The sequence below is a fragment of the Rhopalosiphum maidis genome, chromosome 2, assembly GCF_003676215.2.
Source record: "Rhopalosiphum maidis isolate BTI-1 chromosome 2, ASM367621v3, whole genome shotgun sequence".
Lineage (NCBI taxonomy): Eukaryota > Metazoa > Arthropoda > Insecta > Hemiptera > Aphididae > Rhopalosiphum > Rhopalosiphum maidis.
The window spans coordinates 6,212,785-6,228,204 of NC_040878.1; the positions used below are offsets into that span (position 1 = coordinate 6,212,785).

Sequence of the window (15,420 nt, forward strand, 5' to 3'; positions counted from 1 at the left end):
GCTGACGAAAAAATAAATAAATAAATAAACACACTACAAATCGCCTTTGACAGTGACCCTTAGCAAAATATAAGATGAGTTGTTTGTACACGTACTTTACATTCATACATGCTCGGTAGTATTACTCTATGATTATAGGTACTGTTTGGAAACATAAAACAAGACTAAATGGATCACTCGGTTTATTGCCATGTATACACCTATATTGTTTACGAGCACCTGCTCGGGCCCCGCGTATGATATCTATTCGGATGATATATTATATCGCGCGTATCTCTCTCTCTCTCTCTCTCTCCCTCCCTCCCTCCCTCTCTCTAATCTGTGGACAGAAATGGTGTGTAAGTATGATACAGAACAAGCGCAAGAGATGGCGGTGAAGAGAAGGGGAAGGGGTTGGACGAGTGATGGCGATGCCGGAGGAGAAGTCTGTGTGTATGTGTGTGTATATATATAGGTACTCGTGTGAGATAAAAAGTGTTGGTCTGAGAGAGGGGCGGGAGCGAGGAGAATCCGGTGAGTACAGAGTGCCGGTATCGAATGCTCTGCCGCTGCGGCTGCTGCTGCTGCTGCTGCTGCTGCTGCAAGTGTTGACACTGACAGATGAGCAGAGATTAAGATCGGTGAATGGGTTACCTCCGTCTGCGTTTCCGTCCGTCCGTCCGTCTGTCTGTGTATACTTATATATATATAGAAAGAGGAAGAGAGACGGAGACAAACAGAGAGAGAGAGAGAGAGAGAGATACCCTTATATACTACTTTATATGTATATGCATTATATAAATACGCGCGCGCGTCAGACTGCATATTATAAACGCATTTAAATGCATATATACATTCGTGCGCCGTATATACGTATATATACACTGGAGACATAAGGCGTCTACTCGATTACCTCACGCCCCGTCGACGTTCAGGTATTTCCGTGCGCGTATTACGACAGTTGTGGGCATGCCCATTGGCCATTACGCACCCTGCTGCGGTATCATTATTGTCGTATACAGCCCGCTAAATACGTATATACAATATATATATATATATGTATATTATATACATTGTCGGCGTTACCGAGTTTCGATTTCTCGATATTATTCCGCCGTAAACGCGCGTAATCGTATAATGTCGCATTTCCGTGTCACGAAATTCCGTCCGCGCGTTCCCAATACTGTAGTTTATATAGTGCTTTACTTTGGTTACGCAGTGTGTTGTACACGTAAGGCCGACCCAAAGGTTTTCGCGATGTTCGGGATGAATTAATTTCTCTTTTTTGACACGTTCAATGAGTGCACACGACCGAAAGTTCTACAAAATATTAATTATATTATATTATATATAATTATTATATTCTAAATTTATAAATTATTGAGCGCATTAAAAAACAAAAAAAAAAATAGAACAGATTATTATTACCTATCATCAGCATCGAACTTTAATTTTATTTAAATGTTGAAGTGTATACGAATAATCATCTCTTATAGTCTCTCGCCGCGGAGAAGTTTTTACGTTTTAACTTCTCGTATGATGGCGGGTCACACAAAATGTGTCTCAGTTGACCTGACAGGGGCCGTCCCACGTCGTTTCGGTTACACGGCGTAATACACGGAATAAGTGTACACGATTCTCGTGAGGCCCGCTGTACGCATCTCGGCGTAATAATAATCCGTCTTATCGTTTTCGCCCGACACTTGTACCGTCTTGTCGGCTAACTGACGTCGACGTCTTTTTTTCTTTTTTCATTCTTCTCCACCGTTGCGGCCGAGCAGAGTCGTCACGAAAGGCCCGTGCGAATTCGGCTCGAGTTGCTCAGCTGTTAAAACTATCTTGGCGGGCCGAAAGTTTTGAGGAACGAGAAAAAAAAACGCTCGGCGTCAGCGCGCTGCAAAGCGAAGGCACCGCTCGCTCGCTCGGTTTCTTTTTGATTTTTTTATTCGCCTCTGAGACTGCTTTTCGCCATTTCCGAGAGTCATGACACAGATGCGTCCGTTTCTCATCGCATCGCGCTCGGACTCGCTTACCATACGCGCGACGTAACACGCAACACACATTATTATTATTTTTATTGAAATATACACTTTATATACAAACGGAATACGCGTGATATAATATTATACACGAGGTGTATGACCGCGTGCAACTGCAACTGCAACAATAAAAAGGACTTACGAGTAACACGCGGCGTCTTATAATATTATATTATATACATTGTTTGCGCGCTACCGACGACCGGTCACGGCGGTGATGCTTTCGCGCGCTCGGACAATGTATTATTATTATTAGATAATACATCGCCCGAAAACGCACCACGCCACGCCGCCGTGCAGAGCTATTATTATATTATTGTTCGAGTATATACCACCCACCTACACAATATGCGTGGATTTTATGGCTTACCGGTTACGAAACGGCGAGAGATGTGCGAAGAAATTATATCATTTTATTGCGTGCCTTTGAGTGGTCGGGGAAGAGGATGGTCGCAGACGGGGTGTTAGGATTTACTATATATACATATCATATGACGTTCGCGCGGTCAAAATTCGTACGCTTCGTCCCGCCGCAATATACCATGACGTTTAAGATAATTTTTTTACCTATTGTATTATAATATGTGTTGCATAAAGCCTGCGGTTTTTTAATTGTATTTTTTGCACTTTTTAATTTACAGGACGTCCGGACGACTGAACCTCCGGACACTGCTGCTCCGCGAGTCCACCGTCATATAATACAGCGGTCGCCGACACGGGAATTCTTCGACTACTCTATATGTACACACGTTCACGATTGTTGTGCTGGTCGCCGTTGCCACCGCCGGTCGTCTTATTACTGCATATACATATTATTATATATTGAATGTATAATTATAATAAACGACTCCGCGCGGGAATTAAGAAATATTTTTAACCGTTCTAACATTCTTCTGTAGATTTGTAAAAGCTAACATATACTATTATTATTATTATTATTATTATTATTATTATTATTATATTATCATTATTATTATTATTATTATTTTTACCTATACATATTATAATATCGAAATTGTATATTGTTAAAAAAATTATCTATGTTTGTGTTCTCAGAATAATATATTATATTAGCCCCTCGTACGCATCATAAAATACAATAATATTATTATAAATGTATATTATGGGATGTGAATAAGTTGGATTGCTCTACACGCATTTATGTATCGAAAGAAAATCATGTTATCTATTATAAATAATTTGTAAATATGAATTTATATTTTAAAAAATCGATTTTGAGTGCAATTTGGGGATATAAGAATAAAAAAGTATATATAATATGTCTATTATTAGTTATGGATTTTCGTTGTTTATTTAATTAGTTTTTTTTTTTTTTTTATATATATATATAATATATATAATATTATTATTATTATAATTATTATTTACCGTGTACAAAAACAAAAAAAAAAACGAAATAGAAATCGATTAATTTTCTCTCTGAAAATATGCATTGTTCGTGTATACCATATTGTACCTAAACACTTGTTACCTATGTATATGTATAAATGAACACGACTTGGTCGTCCCACGCCGTTTCACGAATTACTCACGGTCTTGTCGTTGTGATCGCATACATGTTATTATAAGTATTATACTGACTTCTGCGTTTAGTATTGGTACGGTGGCTATTGACTATCGAAGGACCCGTGTACCTGCAGGAGTTGTGAGCAAAAATTAACTGTTGTAATAATATATACCATAGAAATGAGATCTTTCCTCCGAACCTCCGTGTTTTGATAGTCTATTATATAGGCACTCGAAGGCCGCGGATTCGTCTACGGTTAATATTATATGTACGGTCTTGTAATAGTATATAATCACACGATTTCGATTTTGTCCCGAGAGTTTTGGTTTTTTCGGACCTGACCGCGTAGTGACCGGAACCGACGTCGGTGTTCTACCGGGGGAACCGAACTGTAACCCTCCCCCCACCCCATAAGGTTCTGCGATACGTCTTGGCGGTTGTGCATCGCCAACCCCCGATGTCGACGACGATCCTAAAGGGTTAGCGATAGCGGCCGACGTGGGTCGGGCCGAATAGTAAACTCAAATACTACGTAACTCGCACGGGGGCGCGTACGGAGGACAAAATATACATTACATAGTCGCGCACGCACGTGTACGCGTATGCGAATGAAAAGGTTGCGCGTGTTATATCGTCACTGCGAGTGATGTGCGGTCGGTGGCAACGGGGCGAAAAGGATTTATGTGTGTGTGTGCCCGAATGTCGTATGTATCGTGTATATTGTACGTGTATATAATATAATGTCGTATGTGTAAGCGCGACGTCGGCAGACGCCCACCGCCGCGGATCGCATCGGGCGAGAGGATTCGGCTCAGCGGGTGTGTGTGTGTGCGCGCGCGCGCGCGCGAGTGTGCTGTGCGTCGACGACTGCGGAGATTCGCCCGACGGGGAGCCCCCGACCACTGTGCACCGGAATCGTGTACGACGACGGTAATAATATGCATGTACGAGACGAGCGTTTTATTATTATTGTGAGAAGGTCGCGCTGGAGGAGAGAAAAATAAGACGTGTCACAGTCCTCGGGATTCATATATTATTTCGTATACGTACGCGTATGCGGATGACGTGCAGCGATATGGCGAGCACGGACGACGAGACGCGCGACGTGTGTGCCCGCGAGTACCACGTGGTTAACCATACCTCGGGTTCATACCGCGCGCCGTCTAGTAATATATTACGGATAATAACATAACGTAATATACATATTATCCTATACATACATACGCGATGTCGGCCGACCAATAGTTTCTCGTGTGCGTGTGTACACTTTTTACCTCAAAAACTGCACTCAAAAGAATTTCGTAAGAATTTCGTAGAGTTGGGGGTTCGTTGAAAAGATAAAGATTCACCGGTCAAGGTACCTAAAACGTCATCGAGAAAATTCTATTTACGTTCGATATTTTGAAAAATTCTCCAAATTGATATTATTACAACATAAAACATTCGGAACACGGGTTTCTATGAAGTGATACGAAAAATTCGATTTTTAAAATAATAGAAGCCGCGTGGGATATCAGTGATTCCATTATATAACAAAGTGAAATAAATAATTAAAAAAATATTATACACTCAGCAAACACCCACTTCAAAGTAAATCCACGTCACTGGCGCTCTAAAGGTTATTCTATAATAAAATATATAATGTACAAGATAATCATTAACAAATTGATTTCGACTATACAATATATGAAACTCTTTATTTTTAACATTGCAGATATAAATGATATGATTTCGACCTGACTCAAATCAGTCTTTATGTAAAATACTCTTATTTTCGTTTTAACACAAATTTAATGTAAAATAGATAATAGATATATTATAAAAAGTGATTATTCAAACATAATTTTTGAAAACTGAGCCCTACTGATCATCCGGCATACTATATATATATATATATATATATATATATATATATATATATATATATATATGTGTGTGTGTGTTTACGAACAGTCGTGTCCGGTAATTGAGGTTTTCGGTGTCGGCGTGTGATGTGTTGATTTATAATTTATAAATTAGTACACTCTATATGTTTCGAGTTCGATAAATTCGTATAGGGTGTCGTCGACGGATCGAGAGGAGGTTTGACACGAAATCCCTCGTCGTTTTGTGCGTCGAGCTAAAATTGTCCAGTACACGCACTTCAGTCACCCTCGTCGCAGTGTACACGGCGCCGTCGTCATTGTCATCATTATCGCGTGTCGCACGTGTCATTAATATCGTGACGCACGCAAACGCATTATACACGATATTGGGCACTTATTGTATTGTTGTCAAAAACGGCTGGCGCGTCACTCTGTTGTGCGTTCTGTAACGTAATATTCATAATTTACAATAATTAATAAGGCATCGTAGCCAGTGGTTTTATTTTTTCGACTTGTAACATTCGTTTCGCGGCGTTCCGTCGAAAAACGAGTATTTCAGTAGGTTTTATGTCGACGTTTTCTGGCTCTGGTGCTCTCGCTTTGCTTGTTCTAGTATTTCATCGCATTCTGTACACCCGTAGTAATATATTATATCGTATTATCGTGCACGCGCGGTGTAGGCCATCCTGTACGACTGTTCGGTGTGTATATGAGAATGCGTATACGCGTGTACACTTTTAATTACCTATACCGTTTCACTGTCGCGTTTTCTGTAGTATTGATATACTGAAAGCGATTCGTCGCGTATGTTGTACACTCGTGAATACATGTATATATATATATTTTTTTTTTTTTTTTTTTGATTTCGATGGCAAATGTAATAACGAACCGTTATAATCCGATCGGCTATTGAACGTCTATAAACGGTGTATTTCGTCGTAGACACGTTATCGCGAAAGCTTTTTTTATAAGATGATATTGCAAGTAATATTATAGGTAAATATACATATATATATATATATATATATATACGTTTATTATGTATATGTGTGTGTAACAATATCGCTGCGACTGGAATTTGTCGTAAAAACGTTTTTGAAACGCGTTGATTCGCCGCGAGAAAGTCGCGTAGGTATTATCTATATAATATTTTACGTGCTCGCGTGTAAATATCTTTAACATATATTATAATAATGTGTATATACGATGTCCGTGTGCGCATCTCTCCCTACAGTGTATAAAGGACAATCCGACGGGTTTCGGTATAAATCGTCTCGTAGATTATTACCGCTCGCCGTACTCTGTAGTCTGTATTATTGTATTACTTTTAATGCACTTATAACGGATTGTGTTATGTTTATATTTTACTGCACAATTGTAAAAACTTCTATATAACCTAACCGCAGTGTGCCCGCTGCAGTCTACTTCTGTTTATATACACACACGTTAATGCGTGGCACACATATATATATATATATAAAGGGCCGGCTGCCCTATATAATGTTAAGTCGACAATTTCTAATAAAATGTTGTATCCACTGCAGTGTCACGTTGAATTTCCACTATACATTAGATTATAAGTATAGGAAAATATTTTATTTTTTGATTAAAAATAACTCTCCCCCCCCCCGTGTAATCGTAAAATTAACTGAGAAATGCTTTTTAAAGTACCTATGTGTTCATCATACGTTGTACTCTCTAGTATCTAAGTCAAATTGACATAGGTAACCGATTGAAGGTATATAATTTTAAATTGGACCAACGACAAGTTGGTAAATCAAGGACTGCGCAAGGTATATCTGTATATTGCCTGATATAGAACACAGTAACGGTTTTTAATCAGTGAAATATATATCTGTATAAGATTAATGTAATACGCTAATATATTATAATAATGGTTTAATCATATTATAAAATGTAAACAAATTTATTATGCGTAGATATTATGAATTAAACGACCTAACCCTACAGTGCACTGATTGTATGGAAAAATAAGACGGTAAAAACACATCAGAACTAGGAACCCTCAACGCCCATGTCTATAAACATCAGCTATACCTAATAACACCACAGCGGGCACCATAATATTATTATCATCGTGTTTTCTTTGCGGTAGGTGTATAATATATAATACAATACCCACATGAGTATTATTACTGTATAATAATATAGACGCGCTATTAAAGACGCTGCCGTGTGTAGTGCGATACCTATGTATAACAAAATAATGAAATCATCCAGAGTAGGAAGAGGAGGAGGAGGAGGAGGAGGAGCAGAGAAATAATATAATTTCGGATAACGACGGTGGTGATTATATTATACAAGGATACTCGTACAGAGTGTACTTACGCCGCGGAAGCGCGCGCGCGCCCGTCTATATAACGCGATAAACAGCTGATGACTTAATTATCGAACATTACCTATGTAATTTATAAATAAAAATGAAAAGTTAGGATTATTTCTTTTAGAAATCTCGTCCAAACGCCGACTGTAGTTACTATAGTTAAGTACCTATATACATCGTACTTCAACACGATGTTTGTATACATATACAGTAATGATTTTATGATATCGCTCGGTAAAATACAACTCTTCGTGCTGCAGCGTATACTCGTATTAGCCGTACTAAAAACATTTGCGTATATACCAACGCACCTACAGGTCGCGAGCCTTTCATTTAAATTGCAGTGCACCTACTCGGTTTTGAGCTATTATATCACCCAAAGTCATTGACATTCGTTGTGAATGCCATTCCTTTGTCTATACATAATAGATGACAACTGAAAACCAGAATTTAATATTTTCCGAAATTTGTTAAAATTCTGTCGAGTATCTAACACTCTCAATACCTACAAACATACACAAATATGTTGACATTTTTTTTTACAATTTAATTTTTTTCATATACTCGTATCTAATATAAAAATATATTATAATATTGGAATCATTATTTTAAATGTATCTTTTTAATTCTTTCAAACAACATACTATAGCAAGTAAACTGTATATTTTCTCACTATATATTATATTAAGCTCATAAAGAGTTAAGGCATCATAGTATAAGTTGATAAAAATCTTTCTCTAAGATTTCAGTATACTTTAATTATATCCATGTAAAATATTGACTTGTGCATATTAATCTAATACTGTAATTATTAACACACAAACAATTTTTTAATTTTTTTTTTTTAAATGTAACACAAACAATAATATTGTTAGTTGTTACTTTAATTATCATAAAAATGTAATTAACAACCGAATGTATGTTCCTTATCACAAACATAAGATGAAAATTGTATACAAATTTTTATAAGACATACATGGTACATGCATAAGTAAATATAATCACCTTTAAAAATGCATTTTCCAGATTTAAAAAAAAAGAGAAATGTTGTCTTCGGAATTATCGCTTTACAAGAATACTCGAAAAGAATATTTACTAATTTAGGTAGCAGCCTAATATATTAAGCAAATCTTCACCCAAAAGACCCAGACGCACACGATAATATGTAACTATATATTCACGACGATGATGCATGATGAGCCATACAGAGATCGTTATAAGGATCTCGTCCGGACCAGAACAAACGAGTTTATATAGATCATAAAGCGGTCACCGAATCGTTTAGTCGGGTTTTTTTTCATTCTTCTATTATATTATTATTATATCGTCGTCCTTTTTTTTTCCTTATTATACCATTACTTATATATTACTACTGACGCGCGTATAAGATTATTGTAACGTGCTCACACATTATTATTATACAGATAATACTTACATAACATAATTATACATACTATAGTAAAGCGCCAACAACAGCAGACTATACATATACTTACACTCGGTACACTCCGTGTAGAGCTATTATAATATACATAGCGCGTACGCACTAATGGGAATGCACTAAATAGAAGTACACTGGTATTATGTACGTACACAATATTATAGTTATCCATTATAGGCACCTATATAAATAGTCTGTACAGTCTCTTGGTCAACAAGTATAATGATTTCGCAATAAAAAAAAAATAAAAATAAAAATGGAATATTTTACTATTGTTTATAGCACACGATTTTTTTCGTTCCTGCAATACTGCCTGTACTGTTGGGTTAAAATTCTGTACAGCCGTTAATCTACGGAATAGTTATTCGACGGATATAAGTTTTTACGAAAAAAATATCATCTGCCCCGCATAGATCGATAAAACATATATGAAATAAATAAATATTAAATAGATTAATGTACGAAAAGAATAAGACATTTTTTATACTTTTGAAATCGTTATTTAGCGATGTCTTAATGATGCTCGAAACCGAAAAGAAACATGACAAAAATCGCCGGCGATCGATCAACAAACATATATATATATATATATATATCGTATTCGGTTCAAAACCAACCGAGTCCGCGGCGTGCGCATACGTGTATTTGTATTCTTTATTGAAACGTAAATCGAATGTCTCGTATACAGAGTATACATAGTCGTGTATACATTACATACGTGTATTGTATATGATGTGGCGAATTATCTTTGGTTTTTCGGCATCGTTAGGCAGGTACTCGGGCCATTTCGCTCGAATGGCGTGATTTATGTGCGCGCGTGTAACCCGCAGAGGTATATAATATAATATTAATATATCAGATATTATGTGTGTATAACACGGGGTATGGCGGTGGACTGCGGACGATATAATGTGATGTCAACGGGTAATTTTTTAACCTAATAGTGTTTTTCGCGGCATACCTCTATAAGTGTATATATATATATAGGTACCGCACATCAGGCATGTGCATATTGTATATAACACCATATACCTACTGCTGCAGATACCGCCGAGCTGCACTGTTACGTATGGTCATCAGCGCGACTTAATATAATAATATATCGCAATATATTACTATTATCATTATATTAATATGTATATATATATGGTTATGGGTATATTGTACACAATGATTGTGTTCGTAACGGCCTCGGGGGGGCTTTGCCGACGATGATACATGATGATGATGTTCTTATTGCTATTATAATATACGTTGCGTGTATTGTACAACACTTCGTAAACGACACCGCCGACAAACGTTGCGAATTTTATTTTATTTTATTTTTTTTTTTTTTATATACTACCGAAAAAAAAACCCATTAAACGGGTACTGGAAACCATCATCAGCGTGGTTTTGTTCTGGAATCGGACGACAGGAAGACCGCCTGTTATGACCACGATTTATGTATATCGTACGATATATATAACACATGCAAATGATTAATTGTATATCTGATATATATATATATATATAATGTTTTGAAATACGTAACATTCCATTATACGTTTTAAAGGCGCGCATCGAATACCAGTATGTACCTGTGTAATAGGTACTTATTAGATTTAAATGCAAAAACATCACGCCGGTGTGTCTAAACAACTTTAATATTTGTTTCGAATCATCGCCAATTTACACCTTAAAGTATTGTGACTTTCGACGGTTTTTGAGTTATTAAGACATTTTCCGAGCCATTGTTCTTTCAACAACTTTTTGCTCACCTTCATAATTGTTTTATTACTTATGATGATTATAAATAATAAAAAAAAGTATATGATTGCACTATAGCAAGGTTAATTTTTACTATCGAAAGTGTCAGGATATACCTGTCGGCCATTGTTGATAATTTCAAAATTAAACTTGCACAGAGGCGTAGCCAGGATATTTTTACGGCGGAGGCTAAATAGTTTTAACTTGAGACTTTGAAAAACAAAAATACTGATAGCATATTAACGTTGATTTGCCATTAAGGTATATTTACTATTTCAAATAATTAAAATTTGTAAGACAATTTCCATAGCTACTGAACTTGAATGTTCACAAAAATAACGATTTTTAAAATCACAAAACAAACTTTTTGAAAAAATTAATTTTTATTACTGAGTTTTATTATATTTGCCCTCTCTTCAAAATGTCAATGGAATTCAATTATCTACCAAAATCACCATGAAATTCGAAAATCGAAACATTTTAACTGCCCCAAAAAGTGAAGAAAAAAAAGACATTTCGTTGTAAAATCAATTAATATCTCACTGCACTCAGAATTTAAAATACTTTATGGTAAGCGCCTCATTGATGATCATTGAAACATAATTTTTACGCAATTTATGAGAAAGTTTATTTAATCAGTGAATTTATCATTAGGACTGACTCTACCGATAGCAATATAGAATTGTAATATTTAATCAAAAAAAAAAAATATGTTAATCTTAAATTTATTAGGGATTTTATATTAATATATACATTTATTAATACTTTCATACAATACTTATATATTAATTAGTAAAAGTACACATATCATGATTAAATATAACCTATAGCTGTTCGATATTCAGAATCCACACAACGTCTAGGCATTTAGATATTTAAATGCATAAAGTATGTATAAACATTTTGTTGTTAAGAAATGTATATAATAATCCATATAAGGCATAATAGATGATATATACGTATTATATCTTAGTTTAGAAACAACACAGACCGAATATAGCAAATTACTTGGGATGCACGCAAGACGCACGCCATATGTTTAATTGCCATATACGCGTATATCATGTACATAAAAATATGTACGGAAAGCAATAATAATAATTAAAATTTACGAAAACAAATAAGTTCGTCGATTTTTAACTGTCGTTTATGCATTTTCCCAGTCTGTACGTTTGTTTAAATAGGTATACATCTATTGCTTGTGTATCATACTGCTAGCTATATGCCTATATGTATGTATATATATATATATATACGACGATATACTGCTTATATGTACTTCTCTACTATTACTATGTTATAACTATGTATATAATATATATGTATAAGTGAGTATTTATAAATATGAAGTATATGCAGTGTAGTATCGTAAATGTTTGATTATCACATTACGAAAAATTACCACAATGTATCATAGATATGGAAAATATTATCATCAATAACACTGTGTATGAGCAACGAAAAATAATAATATAATATTATTGTATAGACGACTTATACATAAATATATGTCGAAATGTACGATAATTGATAAGTAGTAATAACTCATGCCCTAACCACTCCTAACGACGCTGCATTATATTTTTTGTGCACAGAAAAAACAATTAAACTATAAACATTTGCTTACGAGGTGGCGCGGGATGTTTTGGTTTTACTGCAGCGTTGAGTTTTGACTGAAATCAGTGAACTATAATAACTTGCAATTTAAACAATAAAAAATCCTTCGATAACATTAATTTTAATCGGAACATCGGGTATAATATGTCCTTTATGTATCAAGATAAAAAAATACTCCGAGTGCATATAGTACAAAAAATCGATTAATCAGCTATGATTTAAGTTTTTACATTTTAAGTGAAAGTAATATATATTTATATAATTCAGTAGATTTGAAAGTGTTATTTTTGACGTGGTTTCTCTAGTGGTTTTGTTTCTAATCGCAAAAATTTAAAAAGTCATACTCGTATCATAATGAAGAGTATACAGGTAAATATGATATAATATGCAATTGTCTCTTCTTTCTATTTCTCACGCGCGCGCGCTCTCTCTCTCTCTCTCTCTCTCTCTTTCGATCTTTATCTCTCCGACATTGTGCAACACGATGGTCGCGCACCACAGTGATAATTGTGCTAGTAAATCAGTAAAAAAAAAAAAAAAATTACAATAATAATAACAACTTTAACATACAATTTATACTGTACATACGTAATATTATACTGCACTAATACAATCGTTTCAACCGTCTACACTGCACAAATGTCTGTTACATATACATATATGTGTGTGCGTGTAATACCATGTTTACCGAACGTTTATGCGGTATATACATTATAATATACATTATCGAGAATACATATATATATATAGGTATGTATATACGCGTTTATTCATAAGTATCGACGTGAGTATACAAGTAGGTATATATGTGCTTGTGCGATGCACTCTAAGCCGCCAATGGAATTTATCGGAAAAATTCTCAATTTGTACTCGTACGCGCGTATATACATTATAATAGGTACCGACATATACATTACGCTGGCGACCGTTTTAACGACCAAATGTGACATTTATGTGTGTGTGCGTATAAACAATATTACGTATAGTTTTAATTTCACTCCTACGCGTCCTGCAGTACAATATATACGCGTACACACACGTATACCCACTCGCCGTCGTGTAATATACCGCTCGCTATAGATGTATAAATATTCCAAGTAGCCGTGTGGCGGCTGCGACGCTGCCGCCGGCGGACGGAGTTTTTTATTATTATTATTATTATTGTATATTATTCTCGGCGTGTCCGCCGCGCACTACAACAATGATAATAATCATCGGGAAGACCGAAGGCGGCGCAATAATTTTCGCGTCCTCGGCACGGAAATAAAACCGCAGTCCGGCGCTTTTTCGTCCGCGTTCCATGAAATTTTTATTGCTTGCTCGTATATATATATATATATATACACGCGGGGGATATACGCTGCATCGTGGCGTGTAAACTACGCGTATATGCATTATAGAATGTATATTTAAGTATGTATATACTGTCAGTGGTGGTGGTGTATACGGATGCAAATTTTATTTTTACGACGGTAATAGTTTCAATATATACGTATATATTTGTCGTGGTTACAACGCAAAAGACTACGCGTGTAACGATTAAGCACACGTATATGCGGACATGGCGATAAAATACATTCCTTTATAATATAAAAAAATATACTACGCGTTGGTGGTGATCGGTATTTGATTATAATTAAAAACTGTTCTACAATTAGGCTACACATTCACTCTAAATGTATCGATACGACAAATCGAACTCATAATATATAAAACGTTATTATGTATAGTACGCGTATCTTATTTGTAGGTGTCTACTATGAATTTATTCATAACGTTGAAAATTAATAACTGAAAAAATTTTGATACAAAATATACTCAAATTATTTCAAATTTGTCGTTAACACATCGTGTATATTGATACGTCACCGCACTCTCTATTTTTTTTGTAAATTTTGCTGTTACACACTTGACCATTTATTTTTTATTTAGAATATCTAGACAAACATCTCTTGAAGGTTGTAACTAGTGAACATAAACTTGTTTTCGTATATTTGTAATTTGCTACTGCACACAAAAATAGGGACTGCGGCGTCGCCGTCATAACTAATGAAATATAACTGCCAATGTCATATAAGTTTTGTTTTGTTTACATATATCTATTTTTTCATGTAGTCTACTCATCATCAATCGAAAATATCGGTGGAAATCGCATATTCGTCTGAATTATTTATTCACTTGACAAAATATATTGTAGGTTTAGACCATCCAATATACGTTTAACAAATAAATGGCTTTCCACATAACCGAAAATTCTGCAGTATTTATAGATATTTTAATAACTGTGTTCTCTGGCATATAGAATTTCTGAAGACTTTGGCCAATGACATTTTTACGCGCGTATTATATTATCATTATAAACATCTCACTATTTTCTCGAAGAACACGGAGTCTATTTCACCGATTATGCAAATTTTTACACAGTTTTAATGCACATTTAATGTGCGCGTATGTATAATGTATAATAGAATACTGTACGCTTTTCTACGGAACGCGAGACGTTCCTATAAACCTAAACCTCTTAAATAATATATATATATAAATAATAATAAATCTGAGACGCGACCTGAAAGATTACCGCCGCTCGTCTATACGTATTATAAATTTGCGAAAACATAATTTGCAGTCTGAAATCGTGGAATGTTTTGGACTTGAAGCGCGAATGTCGACCATTACCAGTACGGCCGTAGGCATTCTAATATAAAGCCCCGCGGAGCCGTCCATCAATTAATTTTTATTGTTATCACCGTTAAATTGATCGATTTATCAATAAATTATAATTTAGTGTACATTTTTATAACGATAAATATTTTTCTTTCGTTTATAAACATGACGTAATGATCCACATTTATCTTTAA

The 15,420-nt window shown here is 35.2% G+C and overlaps 1 protein-coding gene across 1 annotated transcript in view; it reads left to right on the plus strand.

The window, feature by feature from the left end:
* The window catches only part of LOC113552848 (homeobox protein caupolican), a 63,407-nt gene extending 60,100 nt beyond the window's left edge, over nt 1-3,307 (plus strand). The window contains exon 8 of the mRNA XM_026955829.1: nt 2,660-3,307. The gene's annotated coding sequence lies outside the window, so the exon portion shown is untranslated. The remainder of the gene's footprint in view (nt 1-2,659) is intronic.
* The last annotated feature ends 12,113 nt before the right edge of the window (nt 3,308-15,420 follow it).